Source organism: Lissotriton vulgaris, chromosome 3_1 (genome assembly GCF_964263255.1).
Source record: "Lissotriton vulgaris chromosome 3_1, aLisVul1.2, whole genome shotgun sequence".
Classification (NCBI taxonomy): Eukaryota; Metazoa; Chordata; class Amphibia; order Caudata; family Salamandridae; genus Lissotriton; species Lissotriton vulgaris.
In genome coordinates this window covers 1,168,089,031-1,168,111,363 of record NC_141689.1, presented here as the reverse complement: position 1 = coordinate 1,168,111,363, position 22,333 = coordinate 1,168,089,031, and positions in this window count along the sequence as shown.

The following is a 22,333-nucleotide window of genomic DNA, read 5'->3' as shown; positions in this document are numbered from 1 at the left end:
CAAGCATTGAAAAGACAACTTGATTCTTTCACTTTGCCTGAAGGAGTGGCTCTAATACAATATGTGGATGACATCTTGTTGGCAGCCGATACACCTGAGCAGTGTGAAAAATGTACTTTTCCCCTTCTCTCTTTTCTTGCTTCACACCACCACAAAGTGTCACAGAAGAAATTGCAATATTGTAGACTGAAGGTTACCTACTTAGGTCACCTTCTGTCTAAGGAGGGCCGTGCACTTACACCACATCGCATTCAAGTAATTTTACACACACCAGTACCTTCTACTCAGAAAGATGTTCGTGCATTTCTTGGTCTTACTTCTTTTTGTAGGCAATGTGTATTAGTTTTTTCACACATCGTTAAACCCTGGTTAGTACTTTTGACTAAAGACACTCCAATGCCCCTTCCATGGACATGTGAATGCCAGAATGCTTTTCGTCAGTTTCGAGAAGCTCTTTTTTTCTGCACCAGTGTTAGGCACTCCAGATTATACAAAGGCTTTTACACTCGATGTACATGAGAAAGATGGGTGTGCGTTATAAGTTTTTGTACAGACACACAGTGATAAGCAGCATCCCTGTGCATATTTTTCAGCTGTCCTTGATCCTGTTGCTCGTGCATTACCTGGGTGTTTTCATTCAGTTGCAGCAACAGCTGTGTCCATACGTCAAAGTGAAGGCAAAGTTTTGTCGCATAAGCTGTTAGTGCTAGTACCTCATGCGGTTGATCAATCAAATAATCAATCAATCAGACTACTTGTAAAACGCACTACTTTCCCGTGAGGGTCCCAAGGTGCTGAGGGGAGGGGGGTGCAGCTACTGCTCGAAGAGCCAGGTCTTGAGGAGTGTTCTGAAGGCTAGTAGGACTTGGGTCTGCCGTATGTGGGTAGGGAGATGTTCCAGGTCTTGGCGGCGAGGTAGGAGAAGGATCTGCCCCCGGAGGTCGTTCGTTGGATGCATGGGACAACGGCGAGGGCGAGGCTGGTGGAGCGGTGCTGGCGGGTGGGGGTGTGGAAGCTGAGTCTGCTGTTCAGGTAGGCTGGTCTGGTGTTGTGGAGTGATTTGTGTTTGTGGGTGAGGAGCTTGAAGGTGATCCTCTTGTTGACGGGGAGCCAGTGTAGGTCTCTCTGGTGGAGGGTGATGTGGCTGCGGCGGGAGACATTGACGATCAGGTGGGCGGAGGCGTTTTGGATGCATTGTAGTCGTCATAGGTGTTTGGCTGTGATTCCTGCATAGAGTGCGTTTCCGTAGTCCAGTCTGCTGCTGACGAGGGCCTGTGTCACCGTTCTTCTTGTTTCGGTCGGGATCCACCTGTAGATCCTGCGGAGCATGCGGAGGGTGTTGTAGTAGGAGGAGGAGACGGCGTTGACCTGCTTAGACATGGAGAGGGTGGAGTCGAGGATGATTCCTAGATTACGTGCAAGGTCGGTGGGTGTTGGTGCTGTTCCCAGAGTGGTCGGTCACCAGGAGTCGTTCCAGGCTGAAGGGGTGGATCCGAGTATGTGGACCTCCGTCTTGTCCGAGTTCAGCTTCAGACGGCTGCTCCTCATCCAATCGGTGACGGCCTTCATTCCCTCATGGAGGTTGGTTTTGGTGGTGTGTGGGTTTTTGGTGAGGGAGAGGATGATCTGGGTGTCGTCAGCGTAGGAGATGATGTTGAGGTCCTGATGGCGGGCCACTTGTGCTAGGGGGGTCATGTAGACTTTGAACAGCTTTGGGCTGAGGAATGAGCCCTGGGGACGCCGCAGATGATGTTGGTGGCTTCGGATCGGAAGGGTGGGAGGCGGACGCTCTGGGTTCTGCCGGAGAGGAAGGACGTGGTCCAGTCAAGTGCCCTCTCTTGGATTCCGGCTTCTAGGAGGCGTGTCTTTAGAGTGCGATGACAGACCGTGCTCAAGGCGGCTGACAGGTCCAGGAGGATGAGGGCTGATGTTTCACCGTTGTCTAGTTGGTGCCTGATGTCGTCTGTAGTGGCGATGAGGGCTGTCTCGGTGCTGTGCTTTGGATATGAATCCGGACTGGGACGGGTCCAAGATCTTGTTGTCTTCGAGGTGGCGGGCCAGTTGCATGCTGATGATTTTCTTGATGACTTTTGGCGGAAACGGGAGCAGGGAGATGGGCCGGAAGTTCTTGAGGTCCTTGGGGTCTTTGGGCTTTGGGCTTCTTGAGGAGAGCGTTGATTTTGGCGTGCTTCCATCTTTCCGGGAATGTTGCTGTTTCAAAGGAGATGTTGATGACCTTCCGTAGTTGGGGTGCGATGGCTGCGTCTGCTTTGTTGAATACGTGGTGTGGGCATGGGTCAGACGGAGCTCCTGAGTGGATGGAGTTTATGACCTTGTGTGTCTCGTCGTCATTGACATTGGACCATGAGGTCAGGTGGTTGGCGCTGGTGGTGTTCACAGGGGAGGTGGAGTCTGGCGTAGTCGGGCAGTCATGGTGTTGAAGCTGTCATGGATGTCAGCGATCTTGCAGTGGAAGAAGATGGCTAGTGAGTCGCACAGTTCTTGTGAGGGCGGGATGTCGTTGGTGTTGGGGCTGGGGTTGGAGAGTTCCTTTACGATGCTGAAGAGCTCTTTGCTGTCATGTGTGTTGTTATCCAAGTGGTCTTTAAAGGAGAATCTCCTGGCTAATCTGATGAGGTGGTGGTGTCTGCGGGTGTCGTCGTTGTGGGCTGTGTGGTTGTCTGTTGTGCGTTTGTGGAGCCATGTCTTCACCAGTTTTGCATTTAGAGGTCTGGAGCTCGTCGGTGAACCAGGTGGCTCTCTTGCTGGCATGGCTGTTGGAGGGTTTCTTGAGGGGGGCAAGGGTGTTGGCGCAGTCGTCGATCCACTGTCTGAGGTTTTGGGCTGCGGCATCTGGGTTGGTGGGGTCGGTGGGTGGGTTCTTGGTGAGCGAGGTGATCAGCTGGTCTTCGGTGACTTTGCTCCAGCAGCAGCGAGGCAGCTGTTGGGTGCTGTGGTGCATGGTTGGTTTCTTTAAGGTGAAATGGATGCAGCGGTGGTTGGTCCAGTGGAGTTCGGTGGTGTGGTTGAAGGCGATGTGGGAGCCTGTGTAGAAGACGGGATCCAATGTGTGGCAGGCGGCATGGGTGGGTGCGGTGACGAGTTGTCTGAGGCCCAGGTTGGCAAGGTTGTCCATCAGGGTGGCAGAGTTGGCGTTGTTGTTGTTCTCGAGGTGGAATTTCAGGTCCCCGAGGGGGATGTAGTCCGTGGAAGCGAGTGCGTGTGTGCTGGCAAGGTTGGCGATGGAGTCGCTGAACTGAGCCCGGGGGGCCTGTAGATGAGTGTTCCTCTGAGGGTGGTGTTGGGGTCGGTGTGGATCTGGAAGTGCAGGTGTTCGGCGGTGTTGAAGGTGTCATCAGCGTGGTTGGTGACCTTGAGGGTGGACTTGTGTTTGATGGCTATTCCTCCTCCGATTCCGTTGGCGCGATCCCTGCGGGTGAACTTGTAGCAGTCCGGGATGGCTATGGCGATGTCGGCCGCCGAGGAGTCGTTCCACCAGTTCTCGGTCGGGAATGCCACGTCTGGGGCAAAGGTGTCAAGCAGATCCCAGAGCTCAACCACCCCCACCCACTACGCCAGACACACACTCGACCCCGTCTTCTCATCCAGCAAGGACATCGCCTTCAGCCACGCCACCGGACTCCACTGGAGGGACCACAGCTGGGTCCACTTCAGCTTCAGAAGGACCACGATCCACCACCACCAGCAACAGGTTGCACGCAGAAGCTGGAACAAGATCACAGCCGAACAGCTCGCCACCTCCCTGAGCATGAACCCTCCCACCAGCGCAACGAACCCAAGCCAGGCGGCCACCAACCTCGCAAAGTGGATCAGCAACTGCGCAGACGACCTCGCCCCTCTGAAGACCCCGCCTAGCAGACCTGGTAGCAAGAAAGCCCCATGGTTCACCGATGAACTCAAGAGCTCCAAGAAGAACTGCCGAGCCCTCGAGAGAACATGGCGCAGAGACCCAACACCGGACAACATGACTGCCCTCAAGCTCACCACCCAAAAACATCACCAACTCATCCACGCCACCAAGAAAACCGCATTCAAGGAAAGACTGGACAACAACGCACACAACAGCAAGGAACTCTTCAACATCGTTAAAGAGCTCTCCAACCCCAACGCCGGAAACAATGACATCACCCCTTCGCAAGACCTCTGCAACTCCCTCGCCTCCTACTTCCACAACAAGATCGCAGACATACACAACAGCTTCAGCACTCAACCGACGCACGCCATGACCAAACCACCGCCCCCCACCACCACCCTCCGCGCCTGGACCCCGATCAGCACCGAAGACACCGTCCGCACGATAAACTCCATCCACTCCGGATCTCCTACCGAATCCTGGCCTCACCACGTCTTCAACAAGGCCGACGCTGTCATCGCACCCCACCTGCGGGACATCATCAACACCTCCTTCGACACCGCTACCTTCCCGGAGAGCTGGAAGCACGCCGAACTCAGCGCTCTACTAAAGAAGCCATCAGCCGACCCCATCGACCTCAAGAACTACCGCCCCATCTCGCTGCTCCCGTTTCCTGCAAAAGTCATTGAGAAGACCGTCAACAAGCAGCTGGCCGCCTTCCTCGAGAAGAACGGATCCCTCGACCTCTCACAGTCTGGCTTCCGGGCCAACCACAGCACCGAGACCGCCCTGATCGCAGCCACCGATGACATCCGAGCACTGCTTGACAACGGAGAAACAGCAGCCCTCATCCTCCTAGACCTCTCCGCGGCCTTCGACACTGTCTGCCACCGTACACTAGTGCAGCGACTCAGCAACGTCGGAATCCAGGAGAAGGCACTGGAGTGGATCATCTCCTTCCTCGCCGGAAGGACACAGAGAGTCCGCCTCCCCCCGTTCAGATCTGAAGCCACCGAAGTCATCTGCGGCGTTCCTCAAGGCTCCTCGCTCAGTCCAACCCTCTTCAATGTCTACATGAGCCCCCTCGCAGACATCGCACACCAGCACAACCTCAACGTCATCTCCTACGCCGACGACACCCAGCTGATTCTCTCCCTCACCAACGACCCCGCCACTGCCAGAGCCAACCTTCACGAAGGGATGAAAGAGGTAGCCGAATGGATGAAGAACAGCCGCCTGAAACTGAACTCGGACAAGACGGAAGTCCTCATGCTGGGATCCTCACCCTCCGCCTGGGACAACTCCTGGTGGCCCCCCCCCCTAGGCAGCGTACCCAAACCCTCAGACCACGCACGCAACCTGGGCTTCATCCTGGACTCCTCCCTCTCCATGACCAGACAAGTCAACGCCGTCTCCTCGTCGTGCTTCAACATCCTGCGCATGCTACGTAAGATCTTCCGGTGGATCCCCACCGAGACCAGGAAGACGGTCACCCAGGCCCTCGTCACCAGCCGTCTGGACTACGACAACTCCCTCTACGCCGGAACCACCGCCAAACTCCAGAAGAGACTCCAGCGGATCCAGAACGCCTCATCACGACTCATCCTGGACATCCCCCGTCGCAGCCACATCTCCGGACACCTGAGAGACCTGCACTGGCTCCCGGTCAACAAGAGAATCACCTTCCGACTCCTCACCCACGCACACAAAGCCCTACACAACCAAGGCCCAGGATACCTCAACAGCCGCCTCAACTTCTACGCTCCCAAACGCCAGCTTTGATCGACCGGCCACGCTCTCGCACCCGTCCCCCGCATCCGAAGCGCCACCACAGGGGGACGGTCCTTTTCCTACCTCGCCGCCAAGACATGGAACTCCCTCCCAACCCACCTCCGCCTGACACCGGACCACCTCGCCTTCAGGAAGCAACTCAAGACCTGGCTGTTCGAGCAGTAGCGGACCCCCCTCCCCTAGAGCCTTGAGACCCTCTGGGTGAGTAGTGCGCTATATAAATGATTTGATTGATTGATTGAACGGCTTGTTTGCGTGTGGAGCGGGTGTTGAGGAGAATGCAGAGGAGGTGGTTGGGTCCAGTCCTTGGAGGTTTGGTGGTTCTGTCGCAGGTGAAGCTGCAGGTGTGGCAGAAGAAGGGTTTGTGGGTCCGTTTCGGGGAGGCCTGGAAGCAGGTGTGGTTTCAGCCGGCATTGAGTACGTGGAGGGTGCTGGCATCGTAGTGGATTCTGGTGTCGTGGCGTTTGCGTGGTCAAGGGGTTCTGACGCTGGGCACGGTCCAGGCGAGGATGGGCACGGTGCACCAGCGGCGTGCCCACTGTGCGCGTCCGCTGCGCCGCTGCTTGTCGGATTGCATATGAGGTGGCTTGGGAGGGTAAGAGCAGGTGGTAGGCGGGAGCGGGGAGGCAAATGGGTGTGCGGGGGGCGGGCCGCAGGGATGTAGCGGCGGGCAAGGGTCGGATCGGGACCAGCGGGGGCGGGGAGAACTGGTGCACAGGGCAGCGGGGACAATCCATGTACAATCAGGGGAGCATAAGGCAAGAAAAACGAGTGCAAACAGGGGAGCAGAAGGCTAGAAAATCAAGTGCCATCAGGGGAGCAGAAGGCACGAAAAATGGGTACAATCATGGGAGGAGAGTCAAGAAAACAAGTACAATCAGGGGAACAGAGGCAAGAAAAACGGGTACAATCAGGGGAGCAGAAGGCAAGAAAAATTAGTACAATCAGGGGAGCAGAAGGCAAGAAAAACGAGTGCAATCAGGGGAGCAGAAGGCAAGAAAAACAAGTGCAATCAGGGGAGCAGAAGGCACAAAAATCTGATACAATCAGGGGAGCAGAGGCAAGAAAAACGAGTACAATTAGGGGAGCAGAGGCAATTAAAACGGGTACAATTAGGGGAGCAGAAGGCAAGAAAAACGAGTGCAATCAGGGGAGCAGAAGGCACGAAACACGAGTGCAATCAGGGGAGCTGAAGGCAAGAGAACGGGCACAGATAAGATTGCAGGCATAGGGGGGAGACAGGCAACAGTGGTCACAGACACCACAAGACAGTGTGGGCAGTACAGGGAAGACAGACAGACAGTGACAGTGATACAAACCTAAGGCCTACCACTGGCCACCAGGTTTGAGGCGCAGGTGGTAGCCTGCGGGTGGAGGAAGGCCTCAACTTCTACAGCAGCGGCAGCTGGGGCAGGGTCAGGACACACAGGCGGAGCTGTGTGGTGGGGGAGTGACCTACCAGCAAGGTCAAGGGTCGCTGCCCTTTTGACACAACACTTAACTTGTGCCCGCCTGATAGGATACAAATTGACACTGTTGGCCCCTCACATTACTCTGAAGAGGTGTGTAACTTTAAACCCAGCTACTTTGTTGCCATATCCAGTGACTCAGCCTCAGTCGCAGGAGTCTCATGATTGTATATTTCTTACTGAGGAAAAGACAAAGGGTTGCGTTGACTCGCAAGATGCGCCCCTTTCAGATGTAGATGGGGAACTGTGGGTTGATGGGTCTAGTTTGAAGTTACCAGATGGTACGACCTCAGCTGCATATGCAATTACGACACTTCACACAGTAGTGGAGACAGCTCGTATACCACAGAAGTCAGCTCAAGCAGCTGAGCTAATAGCTTTGACACAAGCGTGTGAGCTTAGCACTGACTTGCTTGTGAACATCTATACAGATAGCCGCTATGCTTTTGGAGTGGCCCATGAGTTTGGCCTACTTTGGAAGGAAAGAGGCTTTCTTACATCCCACGGGATGCAGAGAATGCATGGAGAACTAGTGCATAATCTTTTAACTGCACTGACATATCCAAAGAAAATAGCTATTGTGAAGTGTAGTGCACACAAGTAGGTGACTGATAAGACAGGACAAGGCTATGCCTTTCCAGAACTCGTAGCTCTTGAGACTGCGATGCAGCCAAGCACTACTTCTGTGTACGTAGTGAAGTCACAAGCTGAACGTTGGCATGATGCTAGACAAGAAGTACTAGACATACAGAGGTCTGCTTCCGCGATGGAGCTTGAGAAATGATCTAAAGAGGGAATGCTGGATGATGAGGGCTGTTGGCGAACCAAAGACATGGATAAGTGGAAACTGCCTGCGGCCTATTTACAGCCTATGGTTCAGATGGCACATGGGCTGGCACATGTTGGAGCTTCAGCAATAACGAAATTGCTTATCCAAGTTTGGGAGTATCCAGAAATTGCCAGCACAGCTAACAGAGTAGTACAGTCATGTTTTATCTGTTGGCAGTACAATACTGGTAAAGGGACACAAACTCCTACAGGAGGGTTTGCTACACCAACTGCACCTTTTGAAGTTTTGCAGATGGATTATATCCAACTTGAACGCTGCAATAACTTGAAGTTCGTTCTAGTGGTGGTATGTGCCTTCAGTAAATGGATAGAGGCGTACCCTATGAAGGATAATATAGCTCTTACTACAGCAAAGATGCTTTCAAATGAGTTCTTCCCTAGATATGGTGTTTGTAAACTTTTGCGGAGTGACAACGGACCTCATTTTATTGTGCAAGTTGTTGAGTATGTCCTGAAAGGATTAGGGATCAAACAGAAGTTCCATGCAGTCTTCCACCCACAATCAGCAGGGTTAGTGGAAAGATATAATGCTACTTTGAAGCTGAAACTAGCGAAAATACTGGCTTCCACATCCCTAAAATGGCCAGATGCATTACCTTTGGCATTATTGTCTATTAGATCTGTGCCACATTCACGATCTGGGCTTACACCACATGAAGTGTGTTTGGGAGTCCGATGAACATTTGGGGAGTTCCTAAGCCACACCCCATACATGATGTTCCATGTGTTCTGATGAATGATTATTTGGCACAGTTAACTGACAGTTTGATTTCTATCCATCAACAGGTTCGAGAAGCGCTTTCTGACAGGTGCGCAGGTGAGGCACATGAACTCCGGCCCGGTGATCATGTGATGATCAAGGTCTTCGAGAGGTCGAACAGCCTGGAGCCAAGGTGGCGAGGGCCAGAGCAAGTGCTTCTAGCCACGAGGACAGCAGTTTGAGTTACGAACCGGAAGAACTGGGTCCATAGCACTTACTGCAAAAGAGTGCTACCTACCTTGGTGGAGCCTGCTGTGCTGACTGACCATCGAGAGATCTGAATGCGGAGAAAGGCCACGCCATATCACCTGACGAATCTGAGGAGGTCTTCCCGGACCACACAATCACTGGAGTAACCCAATATCAGTTGAGACCAAGAAAATAATCTGCTTTGCCGAAAAAGACTGGTTGAGCTACCGCCCTGGGTTGGTTAAACGGAGTGTCGATGTGGCAAGGGTGGGGGATCAGTCCTGCATAGTGTAGTGACACCCGTCTTGACCCTCGGTGAAGAAATCAACGGCTGCCCAGGGATAAGATCTCCAACGATTGTTTCTACGACGAGCTGATCATGTCTACAATGAAATCAACGGTTGCCAAGAGAAAGATCATTTGTGCTGTAGGATTTGTTGTTGCTATGGTGGCTTTAGCAGTGACAACCTGGGTTGTTGAGAAAGTGGCTCCTGCGCGAGAGCTTTTGATTGCCACAACTCCAGCGCCAGCTGAACATCATTACTTTGCGCTTCCATATCATGAGCAGAAACATCGACAATCCTACCTGAATAACACGTTCAGCCAAATGCTGCATCACACCCACAATGCCACAAATACTATCAATTGTTGGGTGTGTGGGATGATACCTGCACATCAAAAGAAAGGAGGAACACCTTTTATTCCTCTTCCATTCTCTCACAATGGTTCTTGTCAAGCTTGGTATGCGCTTTTGTTTACATCTGGAAAGCCTTCAGTAGGCGGGATTAACTTTCACTTTAATAAAGTATGTTACCAAGATAAAGATGGTTATCCTCAAGTTAAAGGAACTAAATGGGAATGGAAAGAGTATTGTAATTGTAGGTATAGCACAATTGTTTGAAGATGAGGATGCTGCTAACGGGATACCTGCCCTGATTGAAGATGGAATGGTTGCTGGTACTACATTAGCTCTTCAGATTACAAGGTTGTTAACAGCCCATGGCCTGAGGGCATACAACGGGCAAATGCCATCTGATAGTCCAAGAGCTCCCACTTTTAAGAGGCGAGAGTACGAAAGCAAATTAGACTATGTCATTGTCTCTCTCGATCTTTGGCCATTCACAACCGACTTAAAGGTTAATGAGAGATTTGACAGTGACCATTATCCATTAGAAACTGGTTTTCTTCAAAGTCTGATAAAGGGGCCGGGAGATATTGAGGGAAGTCATAGTTTAGTACCTCTACCTACTACAGATAATATCGTCCTCAGTAACAATCGTAGGGCCGTTAAATGGGCATACGTATTGGAAAGAGAGGATCTACTGGCTAACATTTACTGTACCTATGTAAATACATTTGAATCATACTGCCCATACAGATGTGATTCTAAAGAATTTATCAAACTACATCAATCCCTTTTTAGTAAATTACTAGAACTCCTTACAAAAAACCCAAAAAAGGGACGGGTACGGTAAATGCAAAACCGGTAGGAAAGCCCTAGTATAATAAGGAATGTCGCCTTGCCAAAACAGCACTGATTGATGCCGTTAAAAGGAGAGGTCCAGTAGAAATTAGAGATAAAAGGAAGACATATAATAAAATATTAACAAAAGCAAAATCCTCTTGGGACGAGGAATTATGGCTTAGTATGTTAGCAGCAGCTAAAAACAAGGACCAGAGACTTTTCTGGGAAGTAGTGGCCAAGGGGAACAATCGTGAAAAAGGTTCCAGAGAGGTTTTCCTGGATGAGGACACGTGGGTCAAACATTTTACAACGTTGTATGCAGCCAAAACTTCTACTGAAGTTTTGACAGAAGAATACATGGTTGCATTGTCAGAGAAGACCTACCCGTTGGTAGTTTTTGACTTACAGGAAACAGAGACAGCAATTGTTACGGTAAAGCAAGGGAAGGCGCCCGGGCTTGATAAAATTACAGGCGATCTTTATCTGTATAATGTTGATGTTTGGGCACCCTATCTTAATCATTTATTTAACATCATTGCGGCTGGTGACCAAATTCCGGACACATGGAATGGCGCAGAAATTATTACTATTTTTAAAAAGGGGGATCGTGGCGATCCAGCCAACTATCGTCCCATTAGCCTTTTAGACATAACACAAAAGATATATGCCAGGCATACTTTAAATCGAATAAATGCGTGGTTGGAGGATGAATCAGTTTTATCCAAATATCAGGCGGGGTTTAGGGAAAAAACTGGAACCATTGACCAGGTATTAAGGCTATGCTGCTTGTACTGGAAATACGTTATCATCCGCAAAGGTCACCTTTATGTGACCTTTGTAGACCTGCGAGCAGCATTTGACCTAATCCCTCGAGATCTACTCTGGAAAACTCTGGAAAGGCAGGGGCTCCCAGGTGAATTGTTAAAACTTGTGATGGGGCTGCACCAGGAGAATTATGCCAAGGTTAGGTGGGGTCCAAATGGGGAACTTACAGACCCGATCCCCATAAAAAGGGGAGTACGCCAGGGATGCGTACTGGCTCCCACACTTTTCTCCCTTTATGTTAACGATATTGTAGCCTACATAGAAAATTGTGATAACTATTCGCCCCGATTGGGGGGAACGAGTAGCGTCCCTCCTCTTCGCGGACGATACGATTCTCATTTCACAAACACCACGGGGTCTCCAGACCTTACTAGATAGGTTCCAGCAATATTGCACTTTAAAAGGATTAGAAATTAATATAAAAAAACTAAATACATGGCACTAAACCCGCACAAAAGTTTAAAAAAAAACATAATGTTAAATGGCCATAGATTAGATTACGAACATAGTTTTACTTACCTGGGAGTCCTGCTAGATTCGTCAATGGGATGGAGCCCACAGTTGGAAAAATCAAAACTGGTGTTTAAACAACATTGTTTTCCAATACTACAAAGATACAATAAAAGTGTGAACAAGGCAGTTACCCCAGCACTAGAGATTTTTAGATACAAGGTTCAATCAGCTGCCCTGTATGGGGCAGAAATATGGGGTCCAGTATGTAGAAAGATCTTTGAAGTACATGAGAATAGGTTTATCAGGGGACTATTAAAAATTCCTAACAATACTCCACTGATACCTTTATTTCTTGACTTAAATATTAAACATACTGACCATCATGCAATGCTGAGACCATTATTGCTGTGGGTCAGACTATGGACAACTCCTGAACTGTCTGATTATAAACATGATTTGAAAGAAGTCCTGGACCTAGATAGTGGCAGTAAAATCTTCTGGTTTAAACATGTTAAAGCTTGGTTAACTAAGCTTGGATTAATCCATTTTTGGAAAGAGCCGGAAACCCTAACTTCTGCCTCCAAGAAAATAGTTAAATTGTCTTTTTTGTCCTATGTGAGCCATGACTCACTGTATATAAGAACACATGGTCCTCTTACTGAAAAATTCTTAATGGCAAAAAGTGAGGCTTTTTTTAACCATTTCTCGATGAGATCCAGCCACCTTTGGCCCAATATTGTTGTATTTAAACTTTAGATATGGGATTCTGAGGACAAAGACCACTGAGAAAAGCTGGGGGAGGATAAACAATGACTACTGCACCTTGTGTACAAATAACCAAAGGGAGGATGTTTTTCATATATTGTTCTTTTGTCCCAGTTATGGTAACGCAAGGAAAAAATGGATAGCTCCCTTGTGTTACAACATTGGCTCCACCTCCCATAAGGAAGCTGGCAGAATCCTAAGTACGGACACTAGCCAAGTAATTGTGTTCGGAATTAGCAAATTTTTATTGGCTGTAAATTTTATTAGACAGAAAGTATCTCTTTCTTTTTAAAATATCGTCTATCCCACGGACTAGTTTAAACCACGAATTATGCCTAGTCAAGTTGTGTGATCCTATGTGTTTTTCTGCCCTGGTTGTTATAAATTCAATTTAATGCTTTTTTAACTTGAATTTTAAACTCTTTAAATATTTATTTAAATTTCTGTGAAAATTTCTGTGATAATTCATATCCATGACAGTGTGTCCTAAACATGATGAAATGTAGAATTGATAACAAGGTCACCTACTATGATGAAATGTAGTACTGATCTTAGATTTTTGATGTGTCATTTGTATTTTATTGATTATCTTTTATGTTGTAAAACAACGAAATAAAGATTAAAGAAGAAACCTGACAATATTTTGAGACCATATGTCATCATGAATATGAGAACTATTAAGAACAATGGACTATTTGTGATTTCTCTTACTAGAGCTAAAGCAGATTTGTGTATTAGTAGTGCTGGGAGAATTCCAGTAGGAAGGAGTGAGTGTACAGTGGTACTGACTATTGAAGGTGCCAATAACAGCAGTTTTACAGCCTCACATAATACCTACTTTGTTTGTGGCAATAAGGGATATTATTAACTACCTGCTGGTTGGTCTGGCGTATGTTATGTGTCCTTCCTGTTGGCCCCTGTGTTTCTGGCACCCGCATCGTATCATCTGGACTTTAAACTAGTCAACGATATTTCCAAAAATAGATATAAGAGGACAATAAGTACTGATGAAGTGGACCAGACTGACACCACTCTGCAGCAATACGTTGATTTCAATTTGGGTTTGATTTTCTTAATGGGTGCTGCATAAAACAGTAGAAAGATAAGACAATTGACTAGAGTTGTGGAAGCTGTTACCAACCAGACAGCTATGGCACTTGGGAACATTACAGAGGAGCTACAAGTTGTGAGGATCATAGCTCTCCAGAACCGAATGGTCCTAGATGTGGTTCTGGCTGATCAAGGTGGTGCATTTCGCATCATTGGGAGTAGTTGCTGTGTTTTCATCTCAGACCACTCACCTTCAGTGTTTGATGCAATCTCTAAACTGCATAAGATTGCTGCAGAAATTCATCCAGAGACCGGTACAGCCGGGAGCGCTAAATTTTAACCTTTGAATCTTGTGTGTTTGTTCTTAAAAATTACTTGCTGCACAATCTGTTTTGACACCCAGGCTCTCTCCTGACGGCTTCAGGGAGACCACGATCGTCTTGTCATCCACCCAACGCCCTAATTAGCAAGCGCCAGCGCCAGCAGCCTGTGAGCCGGTCTTTGGCCACGCCCACTCGCTTGCGGCCATGCCCACTTGCCCTACATAAACAGAGCGGCGTCTATGCTCTGATCAGAACCTTCTCCTGAGGCACAGCCGGGAGCGCTAAATTTTAACCTTTGAATCTTGTGTGTTTGTTCTTAAAAATTACTTGCTGCACAATCTGTTTTGACACTCAGGCTCTCTCCTGACGGCTTCAGGGAGACCACGATCGTCTTGTCATCCACCCAACGCCCTAATTAGCAAGCGCCAGCGCCAGCAGCCTGTGAGCCGGTCTTTGGCCACGCCCACTCGCTTGCGGCCATGCCCACTTGCCCTACATAATCATGTGCGCCCCACGTACGCGCAGCGGGCGCGCCGTCAGCGCGCCGAAGGCGCGCCAAAGGCAAGCCCGTCTGGGCCCGTCCGGGCCCAGACGGACCCAGGCCCAGGAATGCTGCCAGATATCCCTTGTGAGCGTGTGGTGTATACTGGAGACATGCTCCGCGCACTTCAACCGAGAAAAATCTTGGCTTGTCACCATACGCATACCGAAGGTAAACCTTTCTACTATTGTATGCGCTGCACTCCATCTCCTATTCCATCTACAAAACCCGGACTTAAGATTGGACTTCTTAACTGTCGCTCCCTCCCTAAACATGCAATTGAAACAAATTTGCTAATTCTAGACCATGACTTTGATTTGCTCTTTCTCACGGAAACGTGGCTATCAGACAGCACCGACTCGGACATTGTCACGGCCTTGCCTTCAGGGTACCTCTGTCAAGCTCTACACAGACCCAAAGGGAGGGGAGGGGGGTAGCCATAATTTTTAAGGAGTATCTTACTTGTAGAATTTCTGACGCCCAAATCGAGGACTGCGAAAGCTGCCAATTCTCCATCCAATCCTCCCCAGCTCACTCCCTGTCGGGGTTATTGATCTACCGCCCTCCGGGCCCCCCGGGAAAATTCCTTAACGCCCTCATTGAATCAGTCGCACAACTAGCATCTTCTGTCGGCAATTTCCTCATTTTAGGCGATCTGAACTTACATTTTAAAGACCCTACAGATCGGATAGCCGCTGACCTTCTTCAAGACCTGTCGTCACTCAATATCCGACTGGTAAACAATGAGCCCACCCATGAGAAGGGACACTTATTGGATCCCGTCCTTACTAATGTGACAACCATCACCACTAAGCCTCCCCAGATCCTCCCATGGACGGACCACTTTCTTGTCCCCATCTCCTGGGAAACACCCCCCACCAACCCTCGAACTTCTAAAATTCAGACCACTGACAGACGGTGGCATAAACTTGCACCTGGGGAATGGGCCGCCGCCTTGGCAGAGTCCACTCCTGAGCTCTCCAGCGACCCTGCAATAGCCGATAAGCAGGTCAATGAATGGATCACCTCCTCTCTTGATGCACTCATCCCTAAAACCTCCTCCCTCAAACACCCCAAAAGAGTAGTCTCGGCTCCATGGTACACACCAGAGCTCAAAGCCCTGCGCCAAGAGTGCAAAAGAACGGAACGATCCTGGAGGAAAGTAAAATCGGAAATAAATAAAGAGATCTATTCTACCTCTCTCCTAAATTACAAAACCACCATCCGTAAAACCAAAATCGCGTTCTTCCAGGAAAGAATAGAGAAAGCAGTATGCTCCAGCAAGGAATCCTATGCTATCCTAAAAGACCTTCTGAAAACCCCAGCACCCGGACCTAAACATCCCACTGACCCTATAGCTGATCAGACCAAATGCCAACAATTGGCGGATTTCTTTCACGGGAAAATACAAAAATTCTCGAGTCTATTCCCCCTGTGACTCTGGGCGAGGAACACGATCCCCTGCAACCTTCGACACCCTGCCGTCTCTCTTCTTGGGGCCAAGTTACGACTGAAGAAGTGGAAAACACGTTAACATCTATAAAAAGCGGCTCTCCTAGGGATCCCGCCCCACTCCGAATTCTTAAAAAAGTAGCCCCCACGATCATCCCCCCCGTGACTCACCTGATTAACACCTCACTCCAACAGGGAGTTGTACCCCTAAGCTGGAAGGCGGCGGTCGTAAAAGCTCTGTTAAAAAACCCCTCCCTCGACCCCGAAAACCTGGCGAACTATAGGCCCATCTCCCTACTCCCAGGAATCAGCAAGATTGCTGAAAAACTGGTTAATAAAAAACTTTCCCAGTTCCTGGAAGTCAATAACATACTAAAAAGCTCCCAGACGGGCTTTCGCCCAGGGCAGGGCACAGACATCGCCCTCCTAGCAGCGGTTGAGGAAGCCAGAACGCTACTGGACGGAGGAGGATCAGTGGCAGTGATCCTCCTCGACCTAAGCGCGGCCTTCGATACCGTGGACCACCGACTTCTTATTAAAAGACTCAAGGGAGCCGGTGTAGAGGGCTCCGCCTTAGCCTGGCTTACATCTTTCCTGGCTCAACGGACCTACCAAATCTGGGAGAACAACGCCCGCTCCTCCGAAATTCCCCTCCAATGTGGCATGCCTCAGGGCTCCTCCCTGAGCCCCACATTCGGAGTGAGTGTCGTCAGTTACGCTGACGACACACAATTGGTCGTATCATTATCCCACCCCAGACCACAACCAGCAGACCTATTCAATTGCCTTGTGCAGGTCCATCACTGGATGAACACCTCTGCCCTAAAACTAAATGGGTCAAAAACGGAGGTTCTGCTCCTCGGCCCAAAAGGACTCACACTGTCTCCGAACATCTGGCCAGCCTGTCTGGGCCCTCTTCCCGAACCCAGAGAGGAAGTAAAGAGTCTGGGAGTGTGGCTTGACACCGACCTCTCGTTCACTGTGCAGGCAAAGAAAGTGGCCGGGACTTGTTTTGGACTTCTGAAATCATTGAGGAAAGTCCTGCCCCTCCTGCCCACCGACTCCCAAAAGTTGCTAATTCAAGGCCTAATAATCTTGAGGCTTGATTACAGCAACGTGATATACCTGGGCGCCCCCGAGGTGACTCTGAATAAACTTCAGAGAATTCAGAATACCGCGGCCCAGATTCTCACAAATACCCCTGCCAGAGCATCGGCCAAACCGGCCCTAAAACTCCTCCACTGGCTCCCCATAAGAGAGCGGGTCAAATTTAAGGCCCTGTGTCTGGCCCACAAACTACGACAAAATCAAGGCCCCCCTGTTCTCAAGAAATTTGTCACACCTTACAAATCCTCAAGACCCCTCCGTTCTGACACAGAAAACCTCATTGTTACCCCCAAATTCAAGAGAGCCCGATCTGGAGGAAGGCGTTTCTCAGTCCATACTGCACGACTTTGGAACACACTCCCCCGCCTCAAACCTCAATACCTCCGCTTTAGGAAACAGCTCAAAACCCACCTCTTTCCACAGTGAATCACTCTTGGCCCTTATCTTGCTCTTCCGTTCCGCTCTCCCCGTCCTTTTCCTTTCCCTCCTTTCCCTCCCTTGTCCCACTGTACTTAGGAGATAGGATTTCTTTAGCGCTGGGATACCTCCGGGTGACTACGCGCTCTACAAAAATAAATAATAATAATAATAATACATGGACTTTTGCCAGCTGGTTTTAGACACTCTTTTCCGCTTGGGGCTGGAAGCTACTGACTCTCCTGTGTGAAATAACTACAATACTTTTTACATGCTATGTATGTATACAATGTGGTCCAATGCTTTGCTCAGCTTGCATTACTGCATGTACACCTGCCAAGAAGAATGTTGCAGAAATTAGAGCCCAACATATGCTGGATGAAGACATTTCTGAAATGATGAAAATAGATATACAAAATGTGAATTCAGATTACCCCAAATGAACAACTGTCTTCAGCTAATGCTAAAAGGGTTGTCTGTTGTAATTTGGCAGTAACTGGGGTTAGCATGTAGCTGAAGCCATTTTGTATTTAGCAGCCATCTTGTCTGCCATGTGCTCACCATGTGATCTGTCCTACCTTGGTGTCATTTGCTCTTGTATTCTGCCTGTGAACAGACTATTTTTAGGTTCTGCTACTCTGCACATGCCCAGAGGAAAGCTGTAACTGTCCTTACATCTGTTCCTACTCTGTAACTGTCAGGTTATTCTTACCAGAATCAACAAACTGTTAGCTCCTCCCTATTGTTGACTGTGCATTTCTGTAGGAACTTTTATGTAGTAGTAGTAGTAAAAGCTTTTATTCGACACTTTGTCATAAAGCCAACACACACATATAATACATACAAACATAATCATAATTAAAAATTTGGTTACAATTAGCAAGACATTCATAATATACAGAAGTGCAATAAGTGCAGGTCCCAGACCATCATTACAATTTGTTTGTAATTTTAAAGTGATTCATTACTCATATGCTAATAAAAAACCTACAATCGAGCTATCTTACAAGACCAGATATTAAAAACGGTTTTATACAATTATAAATAGTTAAAAATGCCAGCGATAAAAACACTTTTAATCCTACATTATCATTCCAAATTTCTTTCTAGTTAAGCAGACACCATGGAGATACCTACTCACACCAAATGTTATCAACCTGGTGGTTGAAGATCTAAGTAACCGCTCTGCCTCTTTATACGAACGTGTGCCCAAGTTTTTGCATAGAGGTATGATCCATTTCTTACGTTGTAATTTGTATGACGGGCAGAAAAAGAGGATATGAGCCTCATCTTCTCTTTGTTTTAAATCACACAATTTACAAATTGGATCATTTTTTGCTCCTCCCCACCGACAAGTGTTTGCATTAATCTGTAGAACCCCATATATATATTGGAGGGAAACAGTTTTAGCCAAAGGTGGCTCAATTTCGTCCATGAAGTGTTCAAATGTGGGGTGGTCCTTGAATTGCAAAAACGTATGCGTTAGTGAGCCAGTAGCAGGTTCATATACATTGATGTTCACATAATTCCAGTAGGCAGATTTTACTTGTTCTTTACAAATGGTTAGCGAGGTGATTGACAATGCTGGTGTTTTCCAGAAGTGTGAAAGGCCTATTTTTATAAGCCAATGGGATACATGTCCCATGTATGTATGTAAACCTTCTCTTCTGTACATGTACTGCATTCTTTTGAGCCCCTGTGTGGGTATAAAAGGACCATGCTCCTTCTGTTCAGTGTGCTACTTCATACACTACCGAAGGATGTTGTGTGAATGTAGTTCCACCTCAAGAGGTTAATAAACTTTGGGCTAGATGTAGGTAATTGTAATTTACCGATTTGAAAATACCGAATTTTACCGATTCGGTATTTTTGAATCGGTAAATGCAATGTAGATAAAAAGTCGGAATCTGTATTTACCGATTAGGTAATTGCCATTCATTCCTATGGGCCTGGAGGCACATAGGAATGAATGTCAATTACCGAATCGGTAAATACCGATTCGGTAAAATAGGGAAAGAGTCAAGGGTAGCAGGGTGTCACTTTGGCACCCTGTTGCACCCCTGAATAGTGCTGGTGTGCACATGTGGCATATATACATGCTCTAAGGGCATGTATTTCTGTCACATTTTGCATTTACAGAGGAATTCCTTATTTACCACCAACTAATAGTTGGTGGTAAATAACGAACCCTTAAAGCACAAAAGCACTCTTTAAAGTGCTTCCTACATCTCATTTACCGATTCAGTAAATACCGAATTGGTAAATGATGATTCAGTAAATACTGAATCTGTAAATACCGATTCGTTATTTACCGAATCGGTAAATATACCACCTACATCTGAAAAGGCTATTACCGGTCGGTAACATCCGATTTCGGCCATTACCGACCGGTAGTAGCCTTCCTACATCTAGCTCTTTGTCTTTAATATTACAGTTTCCATGCCAACTTCTATACTATTGGTCTAAGGAATTGTGCAGAGAAGGGCGAACCCCTAGCACATGTAGGCCTAGCTGAGGCTTACTCCCACAAAAGCAAACACAAGGAGATGATGGAGAGAGCACTGAAACTTTTCAGACACTCTCTCCCAGTCACAGATTTGGCTTGAATCCATCATTGTTCTTTAGCTCACTTTGCCACCCCAGTTCAGACATGGCCATATGCAAATCAGTCTGCCCCTGTGATAAAAAGTTTGTGAGCATATGTTCCTCCTTTTCCAAATATTTCAATTTGCTCCCATCAATGGGTAGTTTATACCTAATTCCATAAGGTACAGCAAGACAAATTAGATTGAGTGAACAAGATTCTTTTAATTGATGAATTTCCACTGAGTTTTCTCCATTTTCACTCATTTATTTATTATACAGATGTTTTAGAATCAGAAAGACAGAACAGCCGACACGGGTTTCACCCTGTGTGGCAAGTAAAGCCAAGGCTATTTTTGTTCTTTCAAAGTAGCATGAATATCGCAATTGTTTCTTTCAGTTTTACATAATATGGCAAACATCATCAGCAGTGGAACAAGTTTTAGAGGCAGTCGTCAACATCCTACATGTCACCAGATAAATCCTCCGCGTGTGGTCCAGAGCCTTGAGCAAACCTTTCCTCCATAAAGTAATTGGTATACATGTCCAGTCTCAGGATCTCTGGATCTTATTCTCTTCTTTCAATAACTCAATCTGGTCCTGTGCCTCATGGGAACAGTCTAGCCCGAACTGCTAAGCAATTTCTTCCCTGGACAGGAAAAAAGTATCCTGGGACCGTTTTCTGGCTAATCAGCCATCCTCAGCCAGGCTAGCCTGAATCCAGTGGCAAAGTGAGCAAGGGACCCACGTCTGGGCATACCCTGCCAACTTAGCGCGAACAAAGCAAAATTAAAGGGTATGATGTACGGAGTCTTGAACATTGCAAGCACTCACCCCCAGTCTACTGATCTGGGTTTAATCCAACATCATTCTTTAACTCACTTTGCTACCACAGTTCAGACTCAGCTATATGCAAATCAGTCTTGACTGTGTGCCTCATGGGAACAGTCCAGCCCGAACTGCCAAGCCATGTATTTCCTGGACCGGAAACAAGCAGCCTGGGACTGGTTTTGGGCTATCAACCATCATCAGCAAGGCTAGCTTGAATCCAGTGGCAAAGTGAGCAAGGGACCCACGTCTGGGCATACGCTGCCTACTTAGGGCGAACAAAGCAAACACAAGGAGATGATGGATGGAGCTCTTAAACTTTTCAGACACTCACCTCCAGTCACAGATCTGGGTTCAATCCATCATTGTTCTTTAGCTCACATTGCCACCCCAGTTCAGACACAGCTATATGCAAATCAGTCTTTTACCTTATGCCTCATGGGAACAGTCCAGCCCGAACTGCCAAGCCATGTCTTCCTTGGACCGGAAACAAGCATCCTGGAACAAGTTTTGGGCTAACAGCCCTCATCTGCCAAGCTAGCTTGAATCCAGTTGTGAATTGAGCAAGGAATCTACGTCTGGGTATACCCTGCCAACTTAGGGCAAAAATAGCAAACACAAGGAGATGATGGACAGAGAGCTGAAACTTTTCAAACACTCACCCCCAGTCACAGATTTGAGTTAAATCCATCATCTTTCTTTAGCTCACTTCGCCAACCCAGTTCAGACACAGCTATATGCAAATCAGTTTTGACCCTGTGCCTCATGGGAACAGTCCAGCCCGAACTGCCAAGCAATGTCTTCCCTGGACAGGAAACAAGCATCCCGGGACCGATTTCTGGCTAATCAGCCATCCTCAGCCAGGCTAGCTTGAATCCAGTGGCAAAGTGAGAAAGGGACCCACGTCTGGGCATACCCTGCCAACTTAGCGCAAACAAAGCAAAACCAAAGGGGATGATGGACGGAGTCTTGAACATTGCAAGCACTCACCCCCATTCAACTGATCTGGGTTTAATCCAACATCTTTATTTAGCTCACTTTGCTACCACAGTTCAGACACAACTATATGCAAATCAGTCTTGACCCTGTGCCTCATGGGAACAGTCGAGCCCGAACTGCCAAGCCATGTCTTCCCTGGACCGGAAACAAGCATCCTGGGACTGGTTTTGGGGTAACAACCATCATCAGCCAGGTTAGCTTGAATCCAGTGGCAAAGTGAGCATCGGACCCACGTCTGGGCATACCCTTCCAACTTAGGGCGAACAAAGCAAACACAATGAGATGATGGATAGAGCACTGAAACTTTTCAGACACTCACTTCCAGTCACAGATCTGGGTTCAATCCATCATTGTTCTTTAGCTTACCTTGCCACCCCAGTTCAGACACAGTTATATGCAAATCAGTCTTGACCTTATGCCTCATGGGAACAGTCCAGCTTGAACTGTCAAGCCATGTCTTCCTTGGATCGGAAACAAGCATCCTGGGACAAGTTTTGGGCTAACAGCCCTCATCAGCCAAGCTAGTTTGAATCCAGTGGTGAATTGAGCAAGGAATCCACGTTTGGGCATACCCTGCCAACTTAGGGCGATCA